The following is a 9,420-nucleotide window of genomic DNA, read 5'->3' as shown; positions in this document are numbered from 1 at the left end:
TCAAAATTGTCAATTGATAGTACAATAGCTCGTAGACGGACTTGATCAGTGAATTCCTTAGAAATATTTTGCTTGAAAAATATTTCTGTGTTGTCTCAATTTGCGTATAAAAAGTATAGTACTTACGTAAGTCGTCTTAAAACTCCTCTAGTTTACGCACTACTAGTGCTTAAATAAATTCTAAAGTAAGTGGCATAATATGCTATTATTTTCATTTATCAGTTAATGCTATTTAGACCCACCACTGACCCGTAATTTAACTTGCATTCAGGTTGAACATAGTTATTACTTGTATTGTTACTAAGTAATGACAAGTTAATAGATAATTATTTGAAACAATAACCTCCAAACCCTAGTGCAGCTTGACTACTTGTTCCACATCCTGCTTCCGCTATTACATTTAAAAGGATAAGCGAAATTTTCTAATAGCCATATAGCAACTGTTTTCCATTACACAAAATGCTCTTTGTGAGAGTGAAATAGAAAGAAAAGTTTTCATACCTCGATTTTTTAGAATTTCCAGAAGCATCTCGTTCAGGATGGAATTAATTTAAATTGGACTTTATGAATTTAAAATGTTTAACCAAATTTTAGGTTTATTCATTTATTGAAGATACTATAGTTTACATACTATGATGCCTTTAAATTTCACCCTTAATACTATTGCGGGCAAAAAAGTGGGACATCAACGTCATTGTCTTGACTTTTAATGTGAAATAACCCTTATCTGATTCTAACCCTACTTTGAATTGATTGACGTTGTCATTAAGTATTGTAGGTTGTAAGGGAATGATTGTAAGTAAGTACGTAGTGAATATTTATTTAATGCAAAGTTCCAATCAAAATCTACCTTTATCCAAAGAAGAGGGCATTTGGAAAAGTAAAATAGGAGTATAAAATAAATTTTTAAACTGTCAGCTGGAATAGTGTCAAAAAAATGACAATAAAGCTTGAACTACATCGAATTTTTCAAAACTGACAGAAATTTGATGTCCCACTTTTTTTGCCCGCTATAGTACATACGGTGAATTCATCATCTTCTGGGAATAATAGGAAAAATGTTAAAAAAAAAATTATCTTAAATAGTAATTAGGAAAGAAGTAATTTAAACTGACCAATCCTGTTGTTGATGTTAAGTTACCTATAAATTAGTTTTCCTGCTTTATTTGTAACTATGGATGCATTTCAAATGATGCATATGCATTGTTTAAGGTCACTAAATCAACACACTACGTGTTAAGGTAGCGCCATTAGTGATTTTATATATCTATCCTTGTCGCACAATAAACTCAATCTGGGGATAAACAAAACAAAGTCACGTTTGAAAATTTTGAAGTGTCACTATCTGTCAATAATTGTATCTTGCTTTTCAAGTCCCAATTCACTAGTTATCTCGTTAAACATTTATTCTCTTTGTTTTGAAAATAGTTTCGATTGGTTTTTCTCTGTTATCGTTACATTTTTCGTTTGAAGTCAATTACGTTTCTTCAGATAAATTACTATGGTCAGTAATAGGTGTTGTGTTATGAGTTGTTCAAGTTTAACAAAACGTGGTTCTAAATTGTGTAATGTTCCGAATGGTATGTTATTTTTTTATGGTCTTAACGTGATTAACGTTTGGGTTTTAGGAACCAAGAATATAATGCAAAGACATACAGTCTACATCAAACAGATTTTGATTTTCGCAAAAATCGTATTGTTTTAGAACGGATTTTTCTTGTGGTTGAATGGCGGCTGGGCTATTTTTGTATTATTTTGAATAGTGAGACTATGTAATTACAGACTTCCGTTCCTTAATGCTTACAAAATGGTGTAACTACGCTCAAGAAGTGCTGATCAAGCTTGCAATTCTAACAACTTTTTAAAAATAAAGATATTTCAACTGATACATTGTAGTTTTCTTTTTGGGTTCAGGCAATTAGCAATTCGGTACATCTTATTAAGATTTCTAATTTATTTTAAAAATGTCAGTATTGAAAGTGATATTTGAATACGCATAACCTAATTTTTTTGACGTTAAAAGACTGTTGTCATTTTGGCAAACTAAATTCCCTGAAACTGATGTCTTCCTCGTCGCACTTACGACGTTTGCATTTATTATCTTTGTTCCACAATAAACTCACGCCAGGAATGTAATGGCGCTATAGTCCATGTAATACCCCAAGTCAGTAAAATATCCTTTTCTAACATAAAAATTTTGCATAAAACGGACAACTACAGTAAAAAAAACATATCTCTGTTGATTATTGAATCTTGTTGTTTTATAGAAAATCATGCATAACATAATTTCATGCACATGAATTTTATAATTAAAAATATAAGCTTTGATTTTACTGACTTGGGGTATTACATGGACTATACCTTAACACGTAGTGTGTTGATTTAGTGACTTTAGCATTGTTGGGAATCTGCATTGTTTGTGCAATGACGGACGTTTTTAGATTATAGTTTTTTTCAGGTTATAATATTTCTGCTAGGATGTTCCCTATTAGGGAAACGAACTGCGTACTGCTGAGCAGCAACTGTGGCACTCACATCACACTGTCCATACCGGGACATTTTTTTAACTCCGAACATAGTCCATACTTATTCCCTATGCTCAATTTTAAAAAACACACATCAATGCATTGTGAGTTGCTATGCAACCAACTGTACCGAACACCAGAGATTTTGAAATAATGTTAAAAATTGTTCCGATTGATGGAATTGGTCTATCATGTGTTGCATTGGAAATGTCACGTACATTTCTAATGCTCTGATTGGCATAAAATAACTGCATTATTCTTCCAACAACTTGACCATTTTGTTAAACTGTCAAGTACTTATTTTCGTTACCTTGGTTACGTGATTACATACATGCATTGACCTGTGTTTTTTAAAACTGAACATAGGGAATAAGTATGGGCTATGTTCAATGTTAAAAAAATGTCCCGGTATAAGACAAGCATATCAAAATATTCTGAGGAAGGAAACATTAAGCGTTTTTAATGACTTTTGTAATTGTCAGAAATAATTTATTATGACATAATATTCAATTATTATGTCTTTGCAACAATCAAATTTGTTGCGATTAGATAGTTACTAATATAATTTTTTAAGGTAATTTTATATCTACACGCGATTGGTTAATTAAAAACGTTCTTATTTTAAAATCCAATGAGGATGGATTTTTAAAAATATTTTTCCAATTATTCCCCGAAGATGATGATTTCGCCGTATTATTTTGGTCCGTCAGTTCTGAGAGACCCTGTATAATTCCTCTAAACTGTTTTTCCCATGAAACTTTTACATGTACTTATTAAATTCAGTCACGGAGTGGTTGTTGGATGTTAGTAATATTTTTTGTTGAAGTCAAACTATTCAAGAGACATAAAGACAATAAGACAGGTCCCTAACAAATGTTCGTTAGCTAAATTATGTCTTATTGTGCTTAAATTCCTACTCCAGGACTCCAAGAAGGACAGGAATTGTAAAAATTTGCTTCTTGTTTTACTATCATGTAAGAAGATGAACATGAAATATCCAAATGTATGAATAAATTGTGCTCGTTATTTTACCGTGCGATCATTTAAATTATAAATTAGAGTAGGCGGGATTTTTTTTTTATGTGATTGCCCAGAATGCCAATTGACTGATTAAATAAATGTGAGGTTATGGTTGTTAACTTTGTGGCGTTTATGGTTCCCATATTCAATCGTTTTAATTTAAAGGAAATGAAAGCAATAAAGAATAATGTAGTTTTCTTGAGAATTACAGAAAATGTTCAAAGTGTTCTCCACCAGCTTCAATGCAACTGTTACCCCTCCGTTGCATATTTTCAAATGCATTACAGGAAGTGTTCAAAGTTTTCTACCCAAGCTTCAATGCAACTGTTAACCCTCCATTGCATATTTTCAAATGCATTTTTCAACATCTGAACGGTTATAGCGTTGCATGCATTAGAAATTGCCTAAAAATAATCTAAAGTAGAAATTTAAATGATTCAAAAACCATTGACCGTATCTTATTCGCGTAGGAAAATCTCGTGCGAGCAGCTCTTGAACGACGGTAATTTTATAGGAATGAAGATTTAAATCTTGTTTTAATATTTTGTGACAAGTTCCATTTGAGAGATCTATCTCTTGGGCTCATTTGCGGGGTGGTTTTTTAGGAGACTGCTTTATTCTTGCTGAAACATCTGCCACAATCTCAGGAATTCTTTTTTTAGGCGCTCCGCTACCGGCTTTTCAACCAACAGTCCCAACATTACGAAATTTTGCCACACATTTATAAATTGGTTGGACCAATTTTTGGTATCTACAGGAAAATTAAGGAATGTGTTTTCAAAATCATTAACGCGGTGCTCTACAGAATACTTTCATTCCCCGTTCGCCTGTTCAGCGTTTTTAAAATAACTCTCAGTAAGAAAAATGTTATGTTCTAAATCAAACTTTTAAAATGTCACTTTGACAATTCAAATTTTAAATCAAATTGACAACAGTTAGTAATGCCAACCTAATTTAAAATTTACAGCCCGCTCTAATTTATAATTTAAATGATCGCACAGTATCAGTTTTGATAATCTGACATAAGTTAATGTCGGAAACAACAAAATCTCTTGTAATGATGTGATTATTTAAGATGGTGCTACCTGAAGAGGTGACGTTTGGTCTTTCTACTTCTACGAATACTCTCGAATATATCGTACATCAAGTTTCAAAGAGTACTATCGCGGCCACGGAATTTTGGCCGTCACTTTCATGTCAATTCAAAAAAAATGGATGTAGTCCATGCTTTATTGTCATTATGATTGACTTTTAATTGACATCTAAAAATTTGTCACTGTCATACTTCATTCAAATAGTTGCGAACATGGCACCAATACCCTATTTTAATAAAGTGCAGATAAATAATATCCCTGTTCCAAAATTTCGGAACGTTTGGGTATAAGAAGAAGCACGATACCTAAGTGCAATTATTAAAAAATGGAGGCAAGATCAAACAGTGGAACGACGTCCAGGTTCCGGGGGACGTCGAATTTCTATACGTAATCAAGACGAACAACTTTTAACTGTGATACGAAACAGTCCTTTTACTACTGCTACTGCAGCAGTGAATATTAGTAATTTCCCGGGCTCCGTCAAAACCTCACGTCGTCGTCTGAGGAATACTGAACTTCGAAACCACGCAGCTGCTAGGTTGTGTTCTCAGACGAAAAGGTCTTCCAGTCGTCGCACAATGGTCGTGTTAGGGTGTATAGACCACGAAACAGCCGATATGATGAACGCTACGTTGAACCGACCGAACGATTCGGTCGCTTTTCTGTTAACGTATGGGGGTGGATTTCTGCTGTTAGTCCTGGGGTAATGCTCCATGTAGAAGAGCGGTTGAACTCTGTCGTTTATATTAGGATCCTGGAAAATGTGATGCGCCCTTCAGTGACTAGGGTTTATCCCAATCAAAACTTTATCTTTCAGCAGGACAACTGCTCCGTGCATACGTCTCATAGGGTAGCAACATGGTTCCAGGATCAAAATATAAACTTCCTCGCCTGGCCCAGTCGTAGTCCAGATGTGAACCCGATAGATAATATATAGGGTTTTTTGGTAAGGCATTTGCAAAAACAGAGACAAATTTATCGTAATAGACAGGAACTCCTTACTGCGATCACTGATGCATGGCACGCGTTACCTCAGGACTACATCAGAAATCTATGCCTTTCCATGCCCAATAGACTAAGAAAAGTTTTAGACGCAAATCGGGCAGTTACAAAATACTAGTTTCTTTGCATGTTTCTAATACCTACCTATTTATTATGTTTTTATTTTATTTTTATATTTATCATCCCTACCTATTTACGCTTTCTTTCTCTTTGTCAACATTAGGTTAATAAAATATCATTGTTTGATCGTTTCTTAAAGTAGCTTTACAAGATATCGCATTATGTGCAGGAAGGCATGTTTGTGCTTATTTAATGAAAGGCGTTATGCAGCACATGCGCACCTGCGTTAGGGTGCACAGATCTTACCGAGACTACAGAGAGCTAAGATTCAAGAAGATCCAAGAAAGTCTTGTCTTGAATCCGAGGGGAATGAATCTTTTTGCCTTATTCCTGCATATACATGTAAATATGTGTGTGCCTGACTTGTTGCAGGCAATGAGGAAGCGCGTTTTCATGCAAGTCAGTCAGCGTCAAAATGACAAGTCTTGAAATAGCAGAAAGTGAGGTTAGGAATACGTAAGGGCCGCTTTACATCTCATGTCAATGGAATGACAAGTGACGGCCAAAATTCCGTGGCCGCAATTGTACAAGCATTGCACAAGACAAAATCATTAAGTTAAAATTCAAATATTATTTTTATTATGTTTGTCAATAAAAAATAATTATTTCGGCTTCCCTAACTGGTAAACATACATTTATGTATCTTTCAACTTAGGTTAGGTAGTTCTGATTTCCCGACGGATGTTGTAAATTTCTGGGCGAGTACGGCAAATTTTTTTTTCAGCGCTCAAATTTATCAGACCCTCTGCTTCGCCTCGATGCTGACACCTGGTTTTCGCACTGTAAAATACCCCTACCGTACTCTAATGTAAATACGAGTATAATGTGTCTATTTCTGCATTTAATGAATCAAAGGATTTAATATTGTTAATCGGACAGCAAACATTCTTTTTAGCTTTTTATAACAATTTCATATAACTTTCTAGGGATAAATTAAATACCTCTGTAAATCTCGCCTTAATTTTCTTAGTTCTATAAAACACTTGCTGTACCATGCAACAGGTGTGAGTAATACTCCGGCAGTATTTAACGTTTAAGGTATCCCTTAAATTCTGTAATATATTATTGTTCGGGGAATATTTAATAATAATAAACTGTACAATCACATAATAATTTATACCACCTACACTGTACACGATGTAAAAATGAAGTAATATTTTTATTGTGTAAGTATCGAAATGAGCAGGACCAATAATTGAGGAAAAAGTAATTAAGGAAACAAACACGGGTAGGTTTGATATAATGTAATTCCCACGTCGGTTAGAGCTTGTAAATATTTAACGACATTGGGAAGCACACATTTCGTGAGTGGTTTTGTAAATATTGCGGTCGTAAATACGTGCATATTAATCTTAAAAACGTTTATGGTGTTTATTCAGTCTGCTGTCTAGTTTCGCTAATAATAAATGGTGATTGGTATCTGTTCTTGAGGTTTTACTAGTTTTATAGTCTCTCGACATTTTAATATCAGTAGTTTCTAAACTTAATGTCGTCTTACAGATGTAATAATGTATTCATGTTCAGAAGAGGGATCATGCGTCATCCACAGAAAATTGGGAAGAAGGTTTATTTTAAAATATCAAGATTTCAATAAGTACCTAACTATTCATCGAAATTTATCACATAATATTATGTTAAGGAATCAAATACAGGCTGATTCACGAGGAATAATGAGCCTGACCACATTCTCGATGCAACCAACTTACTTTGCGAAACTTTTTAAAAAATTACAATTTGGAACCACGATGCCTATTATTATCATTGTCATTTTTTTTTATAAACTGTGCAAAATGTACATTTATTTGAATGATGAGAAGACTGACATGATTTTAGTTTATGGAGAATGCTTGAAGAAGACATTTTCTGCTGTTTGTGTTTATACCCCGAAAGGAAAGCGCCTTCTGACATGATTTTTAAAAGATTGGAGGGTCAGTTGAGAGCTAATTGGCCTCATCAAAGCAAAAGGTAGCCACGGATGAGGAACACGAAACAATAATCCTTCAAATTTTTGAGGCGGAACCACATGAGGCAACGCGAAGTAGCAAGAAGAGTAGGCATTAGCCAGTCTTCTGTCAATGAAAATAAGTTTCATCCTTATCATATCAGGATCACCTTGGTCCAAGGGCTTAAAGACGCAGATTACCCAAAAAAACTGAAGTTTCCTTGCGAAAATGTAATGTTGGTTGCACCGAGAATTTGGTCGGGCTCATTATTCCTCGTGAAACACCCTGTATATGTTTATTTGGCTGATCCAGCCAAATCACCAAATTTTTATGGAGAACAATATGAATTCGGTTCTGGCCAGTCACAGTATGAATTGACCACGACATGGCTGCCAGTACCCGAAGAGATTCGTAATTTACAATTCGGTATATTGAGACATGTTTGTTTACGCATTTAAAAAACCTGCTCATTTTTTTTAAGTTTATCTCATGAGGAATCGTGATGTAGAGCTTGTGCTATCGAATTCCAGTGTAAATTTAAATGGGTAAGCTAAGAAATCAATGCCTTCCAAGAGTTTAGTTACCAAGCCTATGGGTTTAACTAAACTTTATTTCCGTTTTACATGAATCTAGTCGATGTGCGGGGTAATTTAGAGGGCAAGTAGAGATTTATTCTGAATTATCAGGACTATCTGACGAAATTTGTTTTCCTATTCATTATTTTAGCAGTGGAGACAATTCAAATCTTAAGAGGATCCTATAATTCGCACCTCAAGTTCTTTTAATGCTGCTAAATGCTAATAATGGTAGTAGTGTTAAAATCTCGTTAATTTAATTTGTTAGTTATTATTTTTAATCGCATAATTACACGTTTTTGTGCTTTTGGGCAATATTATTACATGTAAGCGTCAAGAGTTTAAAATAATGGAAATATTTTCTCGATAATATTTTTACAAAGAACGTGGACAAGTCGATTTTCTTTTTAATATGTATATCAATCATCATTTAAAATTTAAATGGTGGACATAGTTCCTGAAATATAATTTTTTCAAATTTTCGCTCGGTTTGATAATAAACATTAAACTTGTCGAAGTCGTTGAATAAACTCATTGTGAATTCAATATAACATAAATATGTGGGTTTCAGTGATTTTATTTTTACTAAAGCAACATGAGCTCTGCTGTTTGCTTTCAATATTTCAAGTAATCAATAGCAGTATGTCAACATGTTTCTAAAGGAATTTGAACGTAATCTGTTTAGAAGACATTGATCAGAAGGACTTAAGAATCAAACGACTTGTTTCGAGTGATTAACTAGTCTCTATTTTTGTGTAACCATGAGAATTTTAAATTAAATTATTTAATTTTATCTATAACAATGTTAATGTTTTGACAAGGCTCCGTTTCTATCACAACAGAAAATTTTCGCCTTTACATTTTTGTAAAAAATTCAAATCGAAAAAATGTTTTATTTAACAAGCTCTGCTACGTGTTAAAATTAACACACACATTTTAGATATAGTCAGAATCACGAAACAATGCGTGTGCGTCATCGATGCAGGTTTTGCAGTACCAACTTAAAACTGTAAAACTGCGAATTCTATCGTTCAATTGTTGGTAATTTTTATCCCTGAGGATTGGCATGTCGAGGAACCAGTTTTTTGTCAATTTACATTGTCTTATTGATCGATCGATAACGATTAAAGCAAATTATGAG

The sequence above is a fragment of the Tenebrio molitor genome, chromosome 2 (assembly GCF_963966145.1).
Source record: "Tenebrio molitor chromosome 2, icTenMoli1.1, whole genome shotgun sequence".
Lineage (NCBI taxonomy): Eukaryota > Metazoa > Arthropoda > Insecta > Coleoptera > Tenebrionidae > Tenebrio > Tenebrio molitor.
The sequence above is the reverse complement of the archived record's forward strand: the minus strand, read 5'-3'. Positions refer to the sequence as shown.